The sequence below is a fragment of the Miniopterus natalensis genome, chromosome 15 (genome assembly GCF_054644295.1).
Source record: "Miniopterus natalensis isolate mMinNat1 chromosome 15, mMinNat1.hap1, whole genome shotgun sequence".
Classification (NCBI taxonomy): Eukaryota; Metazoa; Chordata; class Mammalia; order Chiroptera; family Miniopteridae; genus Miniopterus; species Miniopterus natalensis.
In genome coordinates this window covers 35,061,400-35,086,032 of record NC_142095.1, presented here as the reverse complement: position 1 = coordinate 35,086,032, position 24,633 = coordinate 35,061,400, and positions in this window count along the sequence as shown.

Sequence of the window (24,633 nt, the reverse complement as noted above, 5' to 3'; positions counted from 1 at the left end):
TGGGGAAAGGGATTTCTCATCTAACGGTAATCAGAGCAGCACCAGGATCAGTCTCCTACACAGATCTCGAGGCCTCCATTTACACTCAAATACATGTGAAGCCACCAGCATTGCCTGCTGTCTGGCAACGGTCATGAGTTTAATTCAGAATCTGTTTTCTTCTTTACATTTTCTTTTTATATGTCCCATAGAGATGTTTTTCCTTTAAAAAGCCTTCATCTCTCAAGGTGATTTTCATGCCATAAGTCCTTGATAGAGTCTTGAGGCATCTGATAGAAAGGTCTGACTAAAATTTAGCAATAATAATAATAATAATACAATCTAGCAAACCATCTCGTCTTTCAGTTAGTGGAATAAACCTTCAGAGTAAAAGGTAACATTTGGCTGGACCAGGTTGTCACTAAAAAGGAGAAAAAAGAGCTTTCTTTGTTCAGTTTAGTTTTCTCTCTTTAGAGACCTCTGATGAAGGTAAGATTAGACCCACCATTACTGGACTGTGAGTGTCTTTTTATCCCGTGTGTGTTACAGCCTCTGGTGTGGTCCTTTGCCCATTGAAGACCTTCAATAGTGTCTAGAAACTTGAATTCACCAACTTTTTTTTTGAGTCACTTGGTGGTAGGGAATGACATGGGGGGTGGGGGGGAAGTAATGGAGCTAGAAGTTCCCACTGTTCATCCTTGAGTATTTAATGCTGACAATAGCACTTTTTAAAGAATCCCACCTGAGGATATGTCTCTTTTATTGATTTTTAGAGAGAGAAGAAGGGAGAGAGGGAGAGAGAGAGACATTGATCGGTTGCCTCCTGCACATGCCCTGACCTGGGATAGAACCCGAAACCTAGGTATGTGTGTCCTAACCGGGAATGGAACCCACAACCCTTTTTGTGTAGGGGAAGGAAGCTAACCAACTGAGCCACCCAGCAGGTGTAATCTTGGTTGAACTTTCAAAATCTTAGTTTCTTCATTTACAAAATAAGATTGCTGTGTTTGATAAGATAATACAATCTTTGCAAAGCTTCGGAACAGTGCCAGCATAGTGTCTGAGCATATATACACTCTCGCCACAAATAATAAATGATTATTTATTAGCAAATGCAAGATAAAATTTAACTCTCTAAAATAATCTTCTAAACCCTCACAAACTACCAAAGCGAGTAGAATCACGGTCCACTACACTCCCCCATGACTTTAGCATAAAAAGGCAGGTCAGATGTGGCTGAACCAAGTCACAGAAGGTTTACCAATGATAGTAAGAGAAGGCTCAGAGCCCCTTGTTTCCTATGGTAGCCTTTCTTATCCTGGACGGCATTATGGAAAGACTGTATATTTGGTGCCACTCAGGACTTTTTTTTAAAAGGTGTTTTAAAAATATCTATTTTTTTTTTGCAATGTCCATAACACAAGAGAAGGCGAGACTCTTCACAAGCTTAACAGCAGAAATAGATCAGAAAGTGTTTTTTTTTTCTAAATAAGGATCTTATTTTCATGGTGCCTGGTTTCTTTGACCTAAATTGCAATAAGTCAGTATGTGTGAAATTACCTTTTCTAGGACAAGAGATCATAGCAAAAAAAAAAAAAAGGTAATAGATGGCAAGAGAAAAGAATATAGAATATAGGCAAGAGTTCAGGCTGCTGACAAAGAGCCTGGGAACTAATGAGAGACTAAGTAGTTATAACAAAGAGAACTCTGAGAGGCAACAACTAATGAGATGACTAGCAATTATCTCCGCTCGGCAGCCATGATTAGGGGGGTGAGGAGGCCTTTTAAGAACTAAAATAAAATGATGTTGAGGCCAAAGAATAGCATTTAATTGAGTTCTCTATTTCTGGGGCCTATTTTATTAAACTTTTTTATCATTTTCAAGTTCATGGTGATGGCGTGGCAGATTTATTTCTGTAATTAAACGGATTGTTATTTACCAGCAGAAATAAAGCTGGCATGAAAAGACACATGATCAGTAACATAGTTCAGACTTTATGAATTATTACTGAGGGCTGATGAATGGTATAATTATTTCTTTCCGTAACAGGTTAGTGAATTGTGTCTCAGGTCCGAACAAACACTGGAAACAGATCAGAAAAGACCAATTACCAGCAATTCGTGACCATCCATGGGGTGTGTTTTTTTTCCCTCCCCTTCCTTTGCTTCAGAATAAGTCATTAAAATATTACAAAATAGAATCTTTCCATAGTGCTGTGGTCAGCGCTTGAACAATGTGAGTTACAGTCATAATATTGTTGCTGGCAGGTGTCGTGTTGTGGGCTGGGTTTTGTAAGCCATGACTTGATGTGTGGGAGCCTCCAGCTTGGTGTTGGAGTTCCACGTGTTAGGGGTGGGTGGTGGGTGAACAGACAGATTCCAAGTGAGTCAGCCTCATGCAGGCTTAGCATTTTCACATGACTGAGGAAACTTGTGAAAGATAATAATGACTGATAACGATAACTCTCAAGGACCTTGGAGTATTATTACATCTAAAAGGGTCTCTACTTGGGCTGGAAAATATCATAAAGGGGTAATTCAGTCTTCATGACAGGGAAATGGGATTAAAACAGGAGAGCAGGGCACAGCATCAACAATAAATCACTGCTGAGCTTTTACAACCTAGGCTATACCTTCAGAGTACATATGTTTAAATGATACTGCTCGTGAAATCTACCCAAATCAACCAAATTTAGTTTAAGAGTGAGGGATAAAAGAACATTCAATTTTCAGTTTGAAAAGTTAAATAAGCCTCTAGCAAATTGTGTGTAGAATAAGGTCAATATCTCCCTTTTCTGTAAGAGCCAAGTCACTAGTGGGAGTAAAGCTTTAGAGCTTTATATTCAAAGAAGAGTGAAAACAAGAACAGGACTATTGGTAAGATAGTCATTTTGCTAATATAGTTCTCATGCCAGTCAGAATGGGTACAGTCATGCTGTGTTAACAAACATCCCACAAATGTCAGTGGTTCAAAACAACAAAAGTCTTTCTAGGTTTTGTAAGTACATCTTGGGTTAGCAGGAATCTGCTTCTCATTGTCTTCACTCAGGGGCACAAGTTGATGACCCTCCATTATTTGGAATATCATTTGTCACCTTGGATAATGCAAGGAAAGGTAAAAAAATTGTATGCCAGCTCATAAAGACCCCTACTCTTACATTATAGGCCTAAGCAAGTCACCCACAGGCCTGACTTCAAGTGTAGTTTGAGCATAGGCCAAGAATGAAGAAAATAGGAAATGCTTGGTAAAGAGCCACAGCAGAAGACCCATCTTTCCTTTATTAACAGTGTTCCTCTGGAAATAATATATTTTAATATTACCCAGCTACCCACCTTTCTCCCTTACTATTTGAGGTTGTCCCAGCAAACATCCCTGGGCTGGATGAAGACTAGTTTCAGGAACACTGAGTTTCGATGTTAAAGAGATCTTAGAGGATATTTGACCCATCCTCTCACTTTACAGATAAAATTGATGAAGAAAAAGTGACCTAACTATTTTAAACTACTTACCTAATTTCACAGAGTTAATGTCGAAGTTGAGTTCTCATTCTTAATCAGCATCTTTCCTGTTACATTGCCAAATATCCTTTGGGATACTATAGTAATAACTGAAGTTGTTGAAGAGTTCCAACAGGGATTTTAATAATATTCTACATAGAAAATAAAGCATTTTTATTTTTTGTTTTTGATAATGCATTGCACATGTCTCCATGCTAGCACTTACAAACCCTCTTTGTCATAGATTCATGAGAACAGAATATTTGTATTTCATTAACTATTAGATTCCCAATATGTAGAATAGTATCTGGCACAGAGAAGGAATTTAACTCATATTTATGAATTTTTTATTTGTTTGTTTTGTGAATGTCCGTTTACCCTGCTCTTAAGTGAATTTAAGAAGCAGGAGTTATTTATTTGTGTACTATCACTACTAAACATTATGCCTAAGCAATCACATGTAGTTAAATTTTATGATGAGTTAATAAATAAAAAGAATAGTAATCTAGATTAGTGGAAAGGCTAAACTAAAATATACTTTTCAAATAAATCTTATTTAATTCATAAATGATAAAGCTAATGCTACCACCCAAAGGACTCTCTTTCTTGAAATTTATTGCATAAATGCAGGGATTTGCCTGCCCATTTGTGAAATGAAGTTCTTATAGATTATCTAATAAATCTGCTTTAAAAAAAATATTATCTTTAGCTCATATCTGAAATAATTGCCATCAGTCCCATTTCAGACGTGTTTAAACAATTTGGAATAGTTAACCAGATTGACCATTGGCTAGCAAGTATATAGGTGGACTTAATTTGAACTTATTGTACTTACCATGTTAACATTCGTCTTTAGCTGCCGATTTACACATACTTAAGTGTAGTGTTCTTAAATAACTACTACAATTTTCTTTTCAGTATTTTATTTTCAAAGTGTATAAACTGCTCATTGCTTCTTCAGCAACATATAGCTCAAGCATTGGACTGACAATATACAGAAGATTAAAATATAAGTGTAAATCTCAAAGCAAACACTCTCTTCAGATGAGTCTTCCACATTCCCCACCTTATTTTATTTAGAATTTCTTTGACATCCAGCAGATTTTATGTAAAAACTCTGTGTTTCCTGACCAACCTGGTTCCATTAGGGATGTGTTGGTTTATTATTATGGTGTACTGAAATGTGTGTGTGTGTGTGTGTGTGTGTGTGTGTGTGTTAGGGTGGAAGTGGGTAGGGAGGGTGATTTGGGATTTTTTATTTCCCAGTTGCAGAAAGTTAAAAATCAAAAGCGCTGATATAAAAGGCACATGAGCCTGACAGCCTGCAGCGAACAGCACTGTTAGCATCTGTAACCAGAACGTGACAAGCTCCTGTCTCCCCACCTCAGAGAAGCCGGCCTCGGCGTTTTGACATATTCTAGGAACAACCACCTCTGTGTTAGAGAGAAATGGATATTTTACTGCTTCATGAAGGCCCATGAGAGACAGTCTATATCAGACCCCTCATGGCCAAACTTTATAAAAACATCCAAATTTCCTCCTGATTCCCCTCTTACGTCACCTCCACACAAACAGTCCTTTCGTTTTCCTTTCTCTCAGCCTTTGCAGTCAGCCAAGCTGGTTTCAGCTTGCTTCAGCCTCCCGCCTCTCTTATGCCCCAACACACACACACACACACACACACACACACACACACACACACACCACCACACACAACAGACAACACACACACCCCACCACACACACACCCCCACCACACACAATACACACACACACACACACCCCACCACACACACACACACACACACCCCACCACACACAACACACACACACACAATACACACATACACACACACACACCACCACACACACCCCCACCACACACAATACACACACACACACCCCACCACACACACACCCCACCACACACACACCCCACCACACACAACACACACACACACAATACACACATACACACACACACCACCACACACCCCCCACCACACACAATACACACACACACACCCCACCACACACACCCCCCACCACACATAATACACACACACCCACACACCCCCACCACACACAACAGACAACACATCCCCCCCACACACACACAACACACACACAACACACACACAACACACACACACACCCCCCACCACACACAGCAGACAACACATACACTCACACCCCACCACATACAACACACACACACACCCCACCACACACAACACACACAACAGACAACACACACACACACACACACACATACCCTGCCTGTTCTTATCTCAAACAAATTCCCTCCCCTGGCTTCCCCCGTAAGGATTCCCATCTTCCTCCCCCTCAGAAAGGTAACACATCTGTCCTTCCAGGAAGCAAGAACCCTGCCTGCAGCAGAGAATGTTTTTCCCACGGCGCCCACATGGGAACCGGCACTCACGTGGGAAGGCGCAGTGTCACACTCTGTCCCTTCTTGAATTAACATATTCATTCATTGAGTCAACAAATATTTACTGAGTGACTACAAGTGCCAGGCATTTTTCAGAGGATGAGCTTAATATTTAATAACGATTCTCAACTTTATGGTTTGTTTAACCGAAACACATTCACGTCGTTACAGTAAATGTTTGCTGTTTGGTGGTCAGGGAGCATCCCCATGGGTGGTCCTGGGAGGAGGAAGGGATGCTTATGACACGGAGGCAGCCGGCTCTCTGGGACCTGTGCAGCTGATAGAAGGAACTTTAGCATAATAGACATAGAGCCTAAATGTCCGCTTTTGCCTTTGGATGCTTATTTCTGGCCTGAGAGTGAAATTTCAGAGTTTCAAGGACATTAAAGAGTAAGTGAACTGAAGCAGCAGACTAAACAGGACTATCAGGAGGTGAAATTGGAATGGACCTAGAAATTATACGGCCCGAAGTCCTTTTCATGTTTGAGGGGACTAATGGGTACACAGAGAGGGGACAGTATTGTAAGGCAAGTCCTCGGCAAGGATAGCCAGCCCCCCAGAAGTCCTGGAAAGCTAGCAGTCCCTTAATGAATCATGTTCCGCTCAAATTAACCGGTAAAGGTTTGCGTGGTGGAGGCTTCAGAGCCCGGGATGCAGGGTGGACTGGAAAGAGCATAAACTTTGATGTCAAAAAGTCATCTCACTTTCCTGAACCTCAGCTTTTTACACTATGGAAATTGGAATAATAATTATTGTTTCACAAGGTAATAGTGAGAAGTATGTGGTGTGATAAATTGTAAAGTTTGAAGAGCTATATCTGGTGATGGAAAGAGAGCTGCATACGGTCCCTACAACCCAAGGATTTCTTGAAGAAAATAATCAAAGTAAGTGATTCTTCACAAATTCTCAGAGAAAATAAAAGTTAAACATCAATTTTATTTTGTAAGCAGTGGATTACCAATCTCTTTCTGACAAAATCTGCTTTCAGAAGGTCTACCTTGGAATTATCTTTTACCAGCAAAGTGATTTCTCTATTCCTAAAATGTCATTTCTTAATCAATAGAGTCCTAGGGTTGAAGTCAGCATTAAGGAGCATTTATTGAACGTGAGCTCTGTCACCAGAAATTTTACCTGTCATTCAGTCCAGTCCCCAAAACCCCATTTATTGAATTAGATTCGAAGAGGTAAAAATGTCCTGCTGAAGTTTGTAAATCTGATCAGCAAGGGTGTTTGAAGCCACGTCTTTGATTTCAAGCCCAGAATCCTTTTTACTACAATGAGACAGATGTGTCCACCGCCCCTTTCCCGGTGTAAGGGGCCGAGGCGTCAGTCAGTCTCCCTGAGATGCGGGGGTCACTTCACTCCTCTTTGAACATGGTGTATGTTTATCAGTTTGATGTCCTGTTTAGTAGTGAAATAAACTCAGGAGAAGCCAAAAGAGGAAAGATATTCTCTATTCATTTCAATTAAGGCAAGCCTAAATAGAAGTGTTTAAAAAACATTGAGTTTCCCTCTTTTACCATAACCTCTTGCCTTTATGGATGATCTGGTAGGTCACAAGCACACCATTTTCCTTCAAACAGCTGAACAGTTTCCTCATCTGTAAAATGAGGGTAATGTCAGCCCAGACCTCATAGGGCTTTTGTAAGAATTAAATACTACAAACAGTTCTATATAGTGTGAAATATTTACAAAGCACATAGTGCTCAAATCATGTTAACCTGTATTTCTACAAAGAAAACAATACCTGATTTCAGCAAATATATGTATATATAAGGTTTTCCCCACTATTTGAAAGGAGAGCATTCCTGTGAAAGCTTCTGTAAGCCAAAATAGCATAAAGCAAAGAAGCAATGACCTTAGGACACATCTTGTGAGCGGATGTACAGCATAAACCGAGACAATGCACAGACAAAGCCCAGCGCCCCGTCCTGAGGGTCTGCTGCTGAGATTCCGGGGATCCTTCCCAGCGAAGGAGCTTGTGGGACCACAGTCCAGCTCAGGTGCCCCCAGCTCTCTAAGGGCTCCCAGCACAACAAACCCTAAATGCTAATTTTGCTTTCTGCCTTTCTCCCTCCAAGCAAAAATCTTCATTTCTTTCCGTTAGCGGCAACAGGTGTCAATGCTGCTCTTTTGTAAAAGTGAAGTGTCATAAAGCGAACTTTCGAAAAGTAGGGGATACCTGTAATACAAAAATATTGCATATATTTAATTTTCATAAGTAAGTAATTTTGTACATAATTTAGTATAGTTATATATTTAGTATAGTTATATATTTGTGAAAGAAAAGCCCTTGTGAAGGTGGCTGTCCAGGGCCCCTATGGCATCCTTCTAGGGTCCACAGTACATCCGCTTCTCTGCTTCATAAACTACAACTTTACTGGTGGGGCCATTTGTCTCTCAGAGCGCAGTCTGCAGTCCTGTCACCATCAAAAACGATTGGCTCTGGTTACATAAGCAAATTCCTAGGCCCCAGCCAGACCTACCGAATTATAAAGCCTGGGGTAAAGCTTGGCAATTTGCATTTTTCATAAGACCCAGTGAAATAAATCTAAAGTGCCCCCCCCTCCCCGTTCTGGATCTGCTGGTTGCCTTGGGCAAGTCGTGTAATCCTTCTGTGTCTTATGATCTGATAGAAAAAAACCTTTGGTCTTGGAGACAGAGACCCACAGTCTGTACTTGAACCTGCTAGTTCCTCAGGGTGCACCTGTGCCTTTGAGAAGAGCACATGGGGCCTCTTGGTTATCATGCAGAAAGTGGAAATATCAGTGCCTGGTCAGCCAAACATATGGTTATTATGAAGACAAATTAGATTAAAAGAATTAAAGTAAAATTTTAAACTCTAAGGGCTAGAGTGATGAGAACATTTTTATTTTCAGTAAAATAGAAGATAAAGGTTTTCACAGGTGTGATGTGAGGGCAAATTTTAAGATTATTTAGGAAGGAGTTTTAATTTTTTTCCAAGGTAGGTGTTTCTAAAAGGAGACTGTATCACGGACGAATTACCTATAACTGTTAGGTTGTGTTATTTTACATGGGAGAGTGGCAATAATTTATTAAGTGGTCCAGAATTCTCAAATGAAGAATATTATAAATATCCCTATGTTTCCCTTATAATTATAACCCATAATTACTAAATGCATAATAGTAAAAATAAATGGCATTTTGGCATAATTGCCTGTTAATGGCACTGCACTTTTTATGCAGACTGAAATAAAGGACAACATAAATGTTATTATAATTAATAATAGCCTGTGCAGGTTGAATGATAAATCTTACTTCACATTATTCTACCCGCTTCCTGCCTGAGCATGGCACAGGGCCGGAGGACTCTGGGCGACTTTACCAGAATGGGAGCCAACCCAGTTACTAATCCTAACGTTCTCTACAATGAAAAAGAAGTTTTCCTTCCATTGTTCTTGGGATTAGACCAGATTAGGTAAAGATTCCTCTAAATCTATTTTTATACCAGGAACTTGACTCGATTCTCTCAAAGTCACTGTTTTATGAAAATAATCACAAAAATGCACTGGGAAGCTCAAAAAATAGGAGTGGATGTTCTAGCTATTTTGATATTATCAGCTGGGCCACTAATTCCATAGTTTTTGCTGTTGCAAATGATTAAGGATCCCTGGGCAAAAAGGAAATTCAGGGTGAGGAAATCTCAGGTCATCCCTCAGAATTCATCTGAGACACTACCTGTGGCTGGGGGACCAATGGCATCAGGACATGGAAGTTGATAGCAGTACATTTGTCACTTACTTCGTGTTCAAAAAACAATTATTTTTGCCCCCGAATTCCCTTTCCCTTCCCCTCCCAACCCTGTTCCTTCTTTCTTTCCATTACCTTTTTATATTTCATTTTTTCTTTTCCATTCTCTATGGCTTCCTCATTAGAAAACAAATTCTTAAATGTATTCTCAATACAAGCATGTATTCCCTTGGTTGAAAAGATGTAATGACTTTAATTAATCATAAATTGTAAATGACTACTAGCAGATCCTTTTCAGAGGGAAGAATTTTCAGGGTATTTAGTAGGCAAAGGGGCATTACAACCTAGTTAGAAAGACAACTTCAGATAAAACATAAAATCTAGGCACCTTTCTTGCAAGCAAAGAATGTTTTTTTAAAGATTATATGTGATTATGAGGTCTCTAACTCAAATACACTTGGACTTATACTTTTTGATTCAAATTGTCATTAACTTTGAATCATCCCAGGCAGACGTTTCAATGATATTGTCCAAGTTAATTTATCTTGCAAAAAATCGAGGAAGGCTGCACATTTCTGGTGAATAGGAAATTTCCCAGTTCCTAATGGAAAACCACCCACAGGGACTTGGCTACTCCCTTCAACAAATGAGAGGGAACACACGAATTTCTTAGCTCCTCTCGGGATATGTGACAGAACCACGAATCAAAGGCTAGAGCTTTGCTTGATTCAGTCACCAAATGTCACTCAATTCTCAGTGTCAGATAGCCATGACACCTGGATCCCTGCCCATCCTGACTCCAGCCAAGAGATAATTGCTTATAGTCAAGTCTAGGCATGCAGCACACATTGGCCTCCTGGGGGGAATCACAGTGAGAGAGCGTGTTAAGAATTCCAAACTTTGATTCTAGTAGTGTCCCTCCCTCCCCCCTCCTTTCCTCCCTCCCCTCCCTCCCTCCCCCCTCCTTCCCCCCCTCCCTCCCTCCCTCCCTCCCTGTTTTGTAATTCTTGACACCAGTAATCCCTTGCTCTTTGCACTGTTTGGAATAATAAGAACCTATGTCATAATTTATTAGAAATCTTCTGTACAGAGACCCATAGACTTGGGCACAGACAAAAACAACACAGGCAAAGAACAGGTACACTTTCTGGGCTCTGTCTACTGTTGGCTCTGTTTGTATTTAATTTATCTCTACTGGCAATTTCAAATACATATTCTTTATTGCACATCTGCAATGAAACTGTTTGGTGAATCTTGACCCAGTTAAGACTTTGAAAAGGTTTATCTGACATTGGAAAATAGCTTATGCAAATCATTTGAAGGAAAAAGGATGAGAGATACTGTCTCCAAAAACTAAATGTCTCCATTAATAGAAGTTACAGCTACCTCACTCATCTTTTAGTAATCTGGCCTAACAAAACAAAAGTAACCTAATGAAATACATAGTACTAAGCTCCTGTGCTTATTAAATGTAAATATGATTAATAAATACAAAGGACTTTCAGACTCATATACGGGTGGGGGCAAGAGTGGGTTTATAGTTGTATGAGAAACAGATTATTTTTGTATTATTATTTATTAATTATTGTATTACTTTCCATATAAACAACTGTAAACCTACTTTTGCTTCACCCTGTATTTTACAATTATCTATAATGATAATAAAATAAAGATGAAAGCCTTGGTTGATTGAACTTTTATGAACCATAAGATTTAATAGTGGTTGCAGTTATTGCATTTTGTTTTGTTTTATTTTTCTCAGAAACAGGTTGAAACCTCTAATTTAGTTCATTACATGCCAGATTTTTTGCAAAACACTCTATGAACTCATCGTGATTTGCCCCTGACCAAAATTTTATATATTCCTCAGAAATGAATTCCACTTAAAAGTTTCTGATTAACACGATTATTTCTGAGGGTTCTTGACAATAATTTAATGTAATTTAATAATCTCTGCTTTAGGAAAGTGAAATTTGGAAGGATGAAAAAAATAGTAAAAATCATTACTAGAGTATAAAATAGGTTTGTTAGTTTACCTCAAAGAGGGAGGAAGATTGGACCATGACTCAGAGTTCATAACAGAGGAGAAAGACTGATACAGAAACAGTCGTTACCACTACAGGAGCGAAACGTGTTGTTAGAACCCAGGGCCTGTGACTGTTATGGGCCCCAGTTAGGAGAGTGGTAGAGTAGATCTGGAGGTAGGTGGCCCAAAGTAAATCTGGTGAACTGTATATGTCAGGTTCTTGCACCTCCGAATGTTCTCGGGCCTCTTGAAGATAACGATGCTACTGGTTGAAAAAAACACACTCTGCAGTGCTTGCACCGTGGGCATCTGAATTATTAGCAGTTGGTAGGAATGGCATCAACTGGGCAGAGTGAAGTATGTGACAGAGGATTCTAGTAGTTTAGAAGGCAACCTCCTTCCTTCCTTCCTTCCTTCCTTCCTTCCTTCCTTCCTTCCTTCCTTCCTTCCTTCCTTCCTTCCTCCCTCCCTCCCTCCCTCCCTCCCTCCCTCCCTCCCTCCCTTTCTTTTCTATTTTTCTATCTCTGTTTCTCCTTTTGTAATTAGTCCCTTCTCACTTTCAGGTCCCACCTGATATGTCACTTACTTAGAGATGCTTGTCCTGTCCTGCCCACCTCAACTAAAATAGGTTTTCCTGTCTCACCCCCAAGTACTATCTGCCCCAATTTCTTATTTTCATCTACGAGCTATTAAAATGAGAAATTACTTTTATTTATTGTTTACATCTTTTCATCTCTCTCCTCTATTAGAATGTAAGCTCTGTAAGAAACAGAATGGTTTTCATTTTATTCAAGGGTGAAGAAACAGTAAGTGGGGGAAATTGAATGTATAACTTCTGGTGGGAAAAAAGAAAAGGAATTATTGGATTTAACTGTCATAGTGAGAAGCAAGTCAATAGAACAAGCCGTACTTCTGTGCTATCCCAGTGACCGCCGGGGAGACTATGACTACCTGGGAAATGTGGTATTAGTGAAAAGGTAAACCTTTATTTCCATATTAGATCAAGGAATAAAGTGTGTTTGGAAATAAATTCAAACTTAAACTAGAGAATGTTGTATCTACTGTTGTCTAGAAAAGTGGATGACTGATAAAAAATACAAAGACCATTCCTTCCAGCAAAATTGACTTGGTTGGAAGGGCTTTACTTCCTTTGGATTTTTCTGGAATTAATCTGGAATTCTCACTATGCCAAATAGGATGTAACTGACTCGGGGTTACATTATCTCCTAGAAAACAGGCCAGCACTATGAAAATAAAGGCTATGAGGAGAAAGCGATTATAGCCAAGAGATTCTTCTAAAAGAGGAGCACATCTCTCCAGTTTCTGAGTTTGTTTCAAATCATTGCTGCCTTTCTCTGACAGTATTATATGGGGGATGTTTTTGGAGGAAATCAGTGGGTAATTTAAGAAGAAAAAGAAAGCCAAGCTGGGGACTTGAACATGGAAGATTTTCCTCCGACACTAGAATAAAATCTAATTTTTGTTTTCAGATAATAGGTAATCAAAAAGAAAATAATTTTAGGGAAAGATTATATTTTCTGTACCATGATGATAGAGCTGTTGATTTGCCAAATATATGGTCTTTAAAATGTACTTTAGTGCTCACGTAAAGCCAGGGTCTGATTCATTAGGACCAATGTGACACATTGTAACAAAAACAGAACTTTTCAATAAAAGGCCTCCCTATAATATGGTGTTATTCTTACTAAATGTATTGGCCTGATTCATCAGCTGTGAGCTTTAAAAAAGAGAGAAAATGAGACCAAAATTAATCTCACACATAAAATAACTCTCCACAGCTCTAGTGCTTCCATATGTTTTTAGGCTATTGATATTTACATATATCAGAATAATTAACTCTGGGGCATGAATTCTTATGACTGTCTAAAACCATTCTGAGGGCGTATACTAAAGAGTTTCTGTTTTTCAGAATGGCTCATGAGTCATTTTAGCAAGTGAAGCAAAGACAAGAACTACACATTTTCATTCATTGCCATTTTCATAGGATCAATGGAACAAATTACTTTCTCTGCACAGAGATCAACATGGTTTTCCTCCCAGATACTTTTGTTTTCTATTCTAATTTTTGCATGTATGTATGTTTGAATGTTTACATGTATATGTAAAACAAAAAAATGTATACACTCCCACTCAAATGTGGCAAGAATAAAATATGGTGTCCTTCTTTATCTATAAGTGAATTTCGGTGACACCTGAACTTCCTAAGGGAAAGTAACTCATCATGAGGTGGCTAAGCCATCAGGTCGGCCACAGTCCACACTTACTCTCAACACTGCTGATCCCATCTCAAAGGGTGCTCCACCCTCCCCTTTCAAAGGCCCCTTTGCTCCAGGTGCGCAGATGCCCCCCTGTGCCCATAGATTCGGGGAAGGGGCCTCCGGTCTGCATGCCCTTCTCTTTCTGGCTTCAAACAAATTCTGGGCGATCCCTAACTCACCTCCACTCGACTGAGCCACTGTTGCACATTTTGCTCCCCTGCTGCCGGCGTGTCTTGAGACTGGTGTCACTCCCGGGCTCTTGCCTTCCCCAGTTACTTGGCTCCACCTGGGTCCTCAGTGATGCTCCAGAGCCCGCGAGCCCCAGAAGTGCCGCCACCCAGGCCCTGGCTGGAGCTGCTCAAGTCGAGGCCCCCGCGGCGGCGCTGCGACACCCTCACGGTGGGGTCGGGGGGCCTGGCAAGCCAGAGGCAGAGTGGGGTGCCTGCCTTCCTCCCCCGTCCTGCGCAGGCCTGGCGCTGCCTCCTGTCTGCTCTCCTCGGACAGGCCGCACCCCTCTGTGTCCCCGGCTGCCAGGGACCACGAGCAGATCCCTTTCAGAGGGAGGGACTTTGCCGGCGTTCAGCAGGCGAAGAGGCATCACCGCAGGATTTAAAACGCAGGCCTCTAAAGCAAACACGTTTCCTAGGTACCTCTCTTGCAAGAAAAAAATATTTTTAAAGGTTACCTTTAAGTGACAATGAGGCTGCTAACTAAAATACGCCTAATCCATATGGTTTTTTAAGAAATCCAACGCCGCCTTCTACCTTGTTAGGTACGAAATTCATTGGAACTTTGAGATTCTGGTATTGTTGTTGACACAGGCAGAGTAGGAAGCTAAGTTTCTCCGTAGGAAAGAAAAGGCAACATTGAGGCCCGAAGCTGAGCAGTGACTGTTATTCTGGGCTGACCTGGCCCCATTGTCACTTGAGATGATGAACTTCGAGACCGAGTCTCCATGGAAGATCGGATACAAAGAGAGAAGCTGACTTACCAGTAGGAGGAGGTGCCGGGAAAGTGTTTTAAAAATAGACTCCTGGTATTACATTTTATGCTAGGTTTGGATAGAATAGAAGTCCTCTATGTACCATGACTGGTCTGATTGGTCAATTAATGACAAAATAACTTTTTTAAAGGTTTAATATAGATGTACTATTTTAACTGTCATCCATTTTTCCATCCAATATTTTGAAGTAAGGCTACACTTTGTTGTTGTTTTTGTCTTTTGTTTTTGTTTCGTTTTACTTTTTAGCATGACTTTGCTGATCAAAGAGCTATGTTCCTTATGCGTATAAACTATAATGTATTGGCTTTTCTTTCCAGGTTGTCTTTTTTCAGTGACATGAGAACTCAAACATATTTGCAAAACAGCCCAAGACTAGAATCCTCGTAGAGTTTACATTTCCCACCCAATCTTTATTATTTGCGTTTTCCTATACATAATTCAAGACTCTATTTTGCAACTTGCTTAAGTATTTTGAAACCATTAAGCATAGTTTCAAAAGAACTGCTCTCATTTCATGCTCATATTCCATCAGGTGGTATAAATAATGAAAGAAGTAATAAAAAGTACACCTGAAAAAAATAGATTTTTTAAAAACACAAATTATTCTTGGTAAGCACAAAGCTTATCTGGTGGCAGCAGAAATGGAGACTATTAGACCATAATTTAGTAGCCTTGAGCAGTCCTTGGGTGATATATACATAAGTTATAAGTTTTGCAAAGAAAATTGAAATTCTTAGTTAACCCAAAAGGTTAGTTAAGTGTAGGCCAGTTAAAGGGGCTCCTACCATATTTGCACAACATTTTTGGGGGACAGAAATACCAGTCACGCATATATTATGTATTTTTCTTTTCTTTTCTTTTTAAGCTTAGTTGAATTCAATAGCTTCTGGAGCCCTCCTGATGGACACATGCTCAGGGCAGCACTGGGAAAACCAAGGTGAACAAGGCCTCGACCCTGAATGCAATGAGGGTCTAAAGGGGGATGGTACACGCTCCTCCGTCATTTGTGTGTGAAAGCTCACTAAGCACGAAAATGAAAATACGCGGCTTCATCTATTGGAAAGAGGCCCCACATTATTAATTTTCATGTCAGTTTATTTTCCAATACTTGATGAGATATTCTACTGCATAATTTAGAGTAGGTTTTAAAAACACAAAAACAGCTGGATAAAAGTGTGCGACCTCATCACTAATTGTGAGTCTGCATCAGTCATTAATGTTTTTAACGTTCTTCACTCCAGTTTGAGGCGGGTTAAGTTTACATCTTTCTCAATCTCCTGAGGTTTCTGATGCGCGTATGTGGCTCAGGACGGCATCCAGGGAACTGCTGCGTGCATATGCCTCGTCCCCAGCCTCTGTTGACTCTGAGAATAAGTGGATGTCATGATTGGGTTCCAGCATTGATATTTGATTGGGAGCAACGATTATTTTCGCTCTGAGTTCCCCTCATCTTTTCAAACTTTATAGCAAACACGAAATGAAATACTTATTTAATGGCTAACATAGTACCATTAAATTAAAAAAAGACAACTGTTCCCCCAGAGTGGCTCAGTAGGCTGGCATCGTCCTGTGCACCAGGGTTGCCAGCTCGAGTCTGAGTCGCAGGCAGGGCACACGCCCGGCTGCGGGTGCGGCCCCCGTCGGGGCCTTACAGAAGGGAGCCGGTCGCGATGTCTCCTCGCGTGGATGTCTCCCTGTCTCTCTGTGCGTTTGTGTGTGTGTGTCTGTGTTTGTGTTTGTGTCTCCCTCTCCCTCTCTCTAAGCATGTCCTCTAGGGAGGATTAAAAAAAAGACAGCTTTCTAAGTGTTTTTAACTAGGATCAATTTTACTCTCAGTTTCAAAATTATGAAAATATTTTAGCATTCAACGTGTCTGTTGCGGTTCCCTTAACAGTGAATCTAGTAGTTTTTCAGGTCACTTTCCAAACTCCTTTTGGTTTTGATTAAGATTTGGTGAGACATTTTTTAAGCTCATACATAAAAGAATATAGGACTTTTAATGGAAATGCAAATCACATACGTTAGAATTATCTTTCTGCTTATACCTAGTAATTTTTATTCGTCTTAATATAATTGCTAGCCTGGTGCCTGACACATATTTGGCACTCAGAAAAATTTGTTAAATTAATGCATTTGAGGTGAAATAACTCTTTAGTTGAGGCTTCTCTGTTTTAAGTGTTTCTTACAAGATGTTTTCCATTTTTAAAGAGACATAATAGAGAATTTTAGAAATAGAAACGTAGTGCTACTAAGAACCATAGCAATTATCTAGTCCATTTTCTCCAATTTTCAAATGAAAATTACAGTCAAAGAAATTATGTGATTTAACCAATGGCAAGTTAAAATGATTTCAAGCTTTTAGATGTATTACTAAGCCATGTAGTTTACTTGGTTCAAAGGACTGATTTAATCAGCATGCATTAAGTATGTGTAATGATGAAGGCACTCTGATAAGTGCTGAGCTTTAAAATTATTATTTTTTTTAAAAAAGGAACAGAACACGAAATTCCTACCCACAAAAACATGTGTAAACTCTGGTTTGGGGACCACTGAAATTTGATGCTCAGGCTCAGGCCTGGAGTCTGGCCTGGAGATGCTGAGCTCAGAGTCATTAGCATCCAGCTGTTAAAACTGAAGGCATGTAGTAAATGAGATCCCACAAGCAAAAGAAATAAAACAAGTGAAGTGATAGGAACAAGGATGGACTCCTAGTAGAAACTTATTTATTAGCGATACAAAGAGAGTCAGGGGGGAAAGAGGCATGCAGGAGAATCAGAAAATAACAGTTTGTTGAAAATCAAGGGACACAGAGAATCAAGTAGCGAGTGACAGGTGGTTTCATAATCATTGCAGAAAACCCAGTTAAGATGAAGACTTAGAGGACACCACTGAAATCAGAAATTCAGAAACATTGGAGATTCTTGCAAAAGCCCTTTGCTGCTGAGGAAGTAAGTAGTATAGTAAGGACCACAGGGTAGATTGCAAAAGATTTTGAAAAAAAAGGAAAGGAAGGGAGATACAAAGGAAAGACCAGCATTCCCTGGGATGTGTTCTGCCAACCTCACAGCTTTCAACTGCTAGTACGTGAAAAATACGAAGGAGGCGGTAGGGGCAGAGTTCAGTTGTGAAATATCTTGGGGAAACCATTTAAAAGGGTAATTTTGCTGCCGGACTTCTCAGAAAATTTATTTGGCAGGTGGGAATGGAGAATATCCACAAGGGGCTGTATTTGGTCATCTACTTTCTAAAAAAAAATTTTTTTTAAGAGTACATTTTGGGATTCATTTTCTGTATCAGTCACACGTCACATTTTGTTTTGGAATAAAAATTAAAAGCAAGATATTTAACTCCAACAGAGAGAGAAGGAAAGAGCAGGAATAAAAAAATACCTGTTTCCCATTTTTATTGAGATATAATTGACATGCACCATTGTGTACGTTTAAGGTGTACAATGTCTTGATTTGATACACTTATATATTGAAAAATGATTACCACCATAGGGTTAGCACACATCTTCACATCCCATAACTACTATTTTTGTGTGTGTGGTAAGAACATTGAAGATCTACTCTCTTAGCAACTCTGAAATACATTGAACAGTTTTATTAACTGTAACGACCATGCTATACATTAGATCCCCAGAACTTACTCATCTTAAAACTGGAAGTTTGTGACCAACATCTCCCCATTTCTCTCATCCCTCCGCCCCTGGTATCCACCAGCCATTCTAGTCTCTGTTTCTATGAGTTGGGGGAGGGGGGCGGTTAGAATCCACATATAAATGATATCATACAGTATATGTCTTTCTGTGTCTGACCTTTTCGTTTAGCATGAAGTCCATCCATGTTCTCACAAATGGCAGGATGTCCTTTTTAGGCTGAATTTTATAGATGCCTATAGGTATCTCTCTCTCTATCTCTATCTCCATCTCCATCTCCATCTCCATCTCCATCTCCATCTCCATCTCCATCTCCATCTCTCTCTATCTCTATCTCTATCTCTATCTCTATCTCTATCTCTATCTCTATCTCTATCTCTATCTCTATCTCTATCTCTATCTCTATCTCTATCTCTGTCTCTCTCATCTTTCAATCTATATCTATATATCCCCACATTTTTAATCCACTCATCTGTTGAGATGCATTTATATTGTTTCCGTACCTTGGCTATCATGAATAATGCTGCATAAATGAGTGTTTCATTTCCTTTAGATAAATATCCATATGCTGGGTCCTATGGTAGTTCTGTTTTTAATTTTTGAAGGAACCTCCACTCTTTGCCATAGTGGCTGCATGAATTTACAGTCTCACAACAGTGCATGAGGGTTCCCTGCTCCCCACGTCGTCTCCAAACTTGTTATTACAGTTTTGGCGATAGCCATTCTAACAGATGTGCCCTGATCCCTGTGACTGTGATTTGCATTTCCCTGATGATTAGTGATGCTGAGCAGCTTTTCAATGTACCCGTTGGCCATGTCGATGTCTTCCTTGGAAAAATTCAAGAAGATTGCAGTCCTATCGAGTACTTTTCCTTGACCACAATGGTGTAAAGCTAGTAATCAATTACAAGAAAAAACTGGGAAATTTACAGTTATGTGGAGATTAAACAACAGGCTACTGAGCAACCAATGGGCCAAAGGAAAAATCAAAAGAGAAATAAAAAAATATCTCGAGACAAGTGAAAATAAAAACAGAACGTACAAAACTTATGGAATGTTGCAGAAGCAGCTCCGAGAGGGAAGTTTATAGTGATAATTGCCTATATGGAGAAAATAAAAGCCTGCAAATAAACAACCTAACTTTATACCTCAAATAATTAGAAAAAGAACAAACTATGCCCCAAGTTAGTATAAAGCAAGACAAAGATTGGAGCAGGAATAAATGAAGCAGTGAGTAAAAAGACAATAAAAACATCAATAAAACAAACAGCTGGTTTTTTAATTGAATTTATTGGGGTGATATTGGTTAGAAAAGATAAACAGAATAGACAAACCTTTAGCTAGACTTACCAAGAAAAAAGAGGTGATTCATCACAACTATAAATTAAAGAGGAGACATTATAACCAATACCACATTATGCAAAGGAACTTAAGAAACTACTGTGACTAACGATACACCAAGAAACTGGAGAAGGTAGAAGAGATGGGTACATTTTTAGTAAGTACCTTTGCTGGTCTTACGTTATTGCTCATTTTCTGGGATTCCAAATCTTATCAGAAAATTTTGGTATAAACATTGTGAGAAGAATGCACTGGTTAACAATGAAAGTTTTGTCTTATAATTAAAAATTTTTTTATTAAGCTTGGAAGGAATTTGTCGGGAGTCATCTTCCTTCACTTGTCCCGTCTCTGGAACATGGTGTGTGGTTTGGCATTTTAGAGCTGTCCCTCTTAGGCCAGTCTTGAATAAGCCATCTTCTCATATAATTTGACAGAAGCCAAATGCTACCCTCACAGAAAATGTCACCTGCCCTAGATTGGCATTATGCTGGAGATTATAAGAATTAGAATAATTCCCAAAGAGCTTTCTTTGGGTTTGTCTCTGAAATGTTACTACCTGATGGTAGATCTAAGAGGACAGACTTGATGATTTTATTTGGTCAAGCTTTAATCCTTGATAGAGAGCAAAGTATTATAAAAATGGGGCTTAGGACAGATCCATTTTGTTTTAGTCATTAAACATCAGAGCTGGAAAGGGCTGCTGTTGACTTCAGTGAAAGGAACTTAGAAGAATCCCAGTTCCAGGGCCATTTTGGTGGGAAGAATAAGCTGAATCAGTAGAGTTCCTGGTTCCTCAGGTTTTTTCCTCCATAGCATTTCTTCAGGTTTCTTTTTGCACTGTGGTCTTCTTTATTAGACTGAAAAATATTTTAAAACAATTTAAATTTTCCATATTGAAAAGGTGCAAAATTAGTTCCTAGGAGACAAAATGATTTTCCCAAGTCATAGCTCTAGTAAAAGATATCATTAGAACTAGGACTATGGTTTCTTGAGTTTTAGTGCATAGTGCTTTTTATTTCACTTTTCTATCCTATTAAAGATCCGAGAACCCAACTGGAATGCCATAATAGAACATGATGGCTTAAACAGTTGAGAGAATGAAAGAAAAGGCTTATAAAGAGGATTGAGATCATCAATGATTATCCTTGACTTCTGAATTTTGCCTTTATATAATTCTTTTTACACCTGTTTGAGTATATATGGATATTGAAAGCAACAAAGAATTAAAATAATAAAATAAAATGTTGTCTAAGATGCATGAGGTTATTCATGTATATCAGGGTTCTCAACTCAGCACTGCTGGAATTTGGGGCTGGCTCATCCTTTGCTGTTTGCTCTCCTGTGTATTACAGGATGTACAGCAGCATCCCTGCCCTCAACCCACTAGATACCCAGAGAGGTATCTGTCACGACAATCAAAAGTGTCTCCAGACAATGCCAGATATCCACTGGGGGGCAATATCATCCCTGGTTGAAACCATTTATCTAGCTAATGTAGAATCTAGATCAGAATTGAGAGACCTAACTGGACGTATCTTACCATATGTTAGTTTTTGTTTATGGGCCTTTGTTCCAACATTTTAAGTAGCACATTGAGATATTTGGGAAACCCTAAGGGAAAAGATTGGAGCTGTGAAAAGTGAGGCAGGTGTGGGAGTCAAGGCTTCGAATAAAAAGATGGTGGGCTGCATGTGAGTTGACTGTATGCTTGGTGGGTGTGGTGCGGTGAGTCAACAAAAATATTCAGTATCGTCATTTAATAGATAACTCAGTTCTTGCCAACTTCTATTTGTGGTCCACAAATAATGGGCAGAAAAGAGTTAAATATTTGTCTTTGATGTCTGGGCGAGGCAGTCAAACTCTAGCATAGAGCATGGTGATGGGGATTGGGTTCTTTAATGCTTGCTAATTGGATCCCTGGATGTGTCTTGGAGTGGAAAATGGAAAAAGTCATGAAGAAAGGGCTGTCTTGAAGAGTGGCCTACAGCATTCTATGCAACTTCCGTCTTAAACCTGTTGTTTTACTACCAAAACCAAGGAGATCTGTAAATCAGCTTCCCACAGTTACAGCAAAAGGGACTTACTTGTTGGTTTATATTTTAGTTGTTTTTACTTTGTATTCAGCTATTTCCAGTGTGGAATTACTCTCTCAACCACAGTGGCTGATCAGTTGTTCATGCAAAACATGACGCATTTTTGCCCAGTCAGATTACTTTTACGATATTTTTTATATTTGTTGTGATCATTGGCATAAAAAATCTCTTACTTTTGGATTTTGACCTTTGAAGATTCGGTAAGGGGGGTGGGACTGCGATTGTCTTGCCTGCCAATACAAAGAGCCTGGGCCACAACGGGAGAGCTCAAAGTCAGCAAGCAGAGAAATATAAAGGCAAATAGGTACTGAAAGGCAAAGACCCCAAGACTTCTACAAGCACCTTGATCAAGTCATATCTGAAGCTAGATTCCCCCCCTTGGACATCCAGCAACAAGAGTCAACAAAATTACCCTTTTCTGATTGTTTCATATAACCTGTGTTAGGTTTCTGTCACTTACAAATGAAAGAGGTCTGCTGAGCATAGTGAATATTCCCATTTAACAAACGCGGGCTGCGAATTGCAAATGCAAAGACATAGCAACGTGACAGCTATAGAGACGAAGGCCAAGAGTAAAACCACGAGGGTGGAAAGCCTCGTGCACCCGCTGCAGGAGTGGGAACAGCGGAAGGGAGCGTGCAAGTCCTCCCTCAGTCCTGTTTCCCGGGACAAGCAAGGCATTGGAGAGAAATGACCTCCTCGCGGCTTGAAACAGGCGGTAAGGGAGGGTAAACGTGCCCGAGGTCAAACCAGAGACTTTGTCCTTGTAGTCACCTGCTGTTGGCACATTCTGATGATGGAGGACCAGTAGTTCAACTCACTGATGTGAGAACTATGCAGTTTATTTATTCAACAGACTCTTACAAATCATCACCCAAGAGGGAGGATTCTGACTTGATAAAGACCAAGTCTCTGAACTCCAGTCTCTATCCGAGATTGTGGCCTAGGGAGGAAGGAAACTTCAGGAAACCAGGCAGGGGATGATAGCTGTTGCAGTGTAGGTAAGCGCAGAAGCACCCGGGAAGCTCTCTATTGCCTGTGGCTTCGCTGTGACAGAGAAGAAACTAGTCAGACTAGCTTGAGGAGGGGGAAAGCTCGCGTGGGGTGCCTTCAGGCACAGCTGGACTCCTGGGACCAAGCCCTGGCACCAGAGCTGTCTCTCTCCGCCTCTTGCTTTTGTGTGCTTCTGAGCCGGCTGTATCTGTCTGCAGGGGATGTCCTTCCACAGTGTGGCCTTGGCAGCTCTGGGCGAACATCCTTAGAAGTCATGAGTCCAATGTCATCTTCCCCAAATGACACTGACCGACGCTGCTTTAGTCTCAGGTTCGTTTCTGGACCCATCTCTGTATCTAAGAGGATGTTTCAGCCTTTTCCATGTTCCACGCTGCAGCTGGAGGCTGGGGCCATGAAGAGAAGGCAGAGCGAGAGCGTTGTCTAAAGGACAGGGAGCTGTGTCGTCAGTTAGGTGACATCTGAGCTAACTATTAAAGCATAAGTGTCCATAGGGTCACCACTAGGTTAGGATGGAAACCGAGAAGACACATTAGTGCAGAGGATTCGGCGTAATTACATAGGCCTGCTTTGGGAAAATTCACTAACGCCTATATGTGCTCAAACACTATCTATCATCATTGAGTATTGATTATGTGCCAGGTATGTGATCATCTCATTTAATTCTCCCAAACTTTATCAGGTAAATTTTACTCACTTTCTCAAATTCAGATAGTGCTCAGTGAGGTTAAATAATGTGCCCAAGGAGCACGTGGCAGAGGCTGGGCTGAAACACAGGAAGTGTTGAATATTTAATATGACTGTACTTAAGGTGACCATACATTTCAGTTTATGTCTCTTGTTCTGATAGAATTATTAATAATATCCCTTTCTACTAAAAAAAAATGGCATACGGGGACAGTAAAATATATGATCATTGGAACACTGCCTCCTTCATGGACATATATGAACTCCCATATATTTTACATACATGTCTTGCATTCAAAATGATTTAAAAAACATTTTTAAAATTTTATGTGAGGAACTTCAGATTTATAGAGACGTTGCAAAGTTAATAGAGAGTTCTGATGTACCCCCACGCCCAGTTTTCTTTATTATTAGTATCTTATATTAATTTGTCAGAATTAATTATCACATTGATACATTATTAACAAAAGTTTATACTTTACATATATTTCCTTAGATTTATCTAATGTCCCTTTCCTGTCCCAGGACCCCAGCCAGGACACCACACTACATTTAATTGTCATGTCCCCTTAGGCTCCTCTTAACTGTGACAGTTTCTCAGTCTTTTCTTGGTTTTGTTTTGTGTGTGTGTGTGTGTGTGTTTATAAATATGTTTTTATTGATTTCAGAGAGAGGAAGGGAGAGAGAGAGATAGAAATATCAGTGATGAGAGAGTAATAGATTGGCTGCCTCCTGCACGCCCCCTACTGGGGATGGAGCCCAAAACCCAGGCATGTGCCGTGTCCAGGAATCGAACCATGACCTCCTGGTTCATAGGGCGACTCTCAACCACTGAGCAACACTGGCCGGGTGGTCTTTTTAGTTTTGATGACATTGACACCTTTGAGGAGTACTG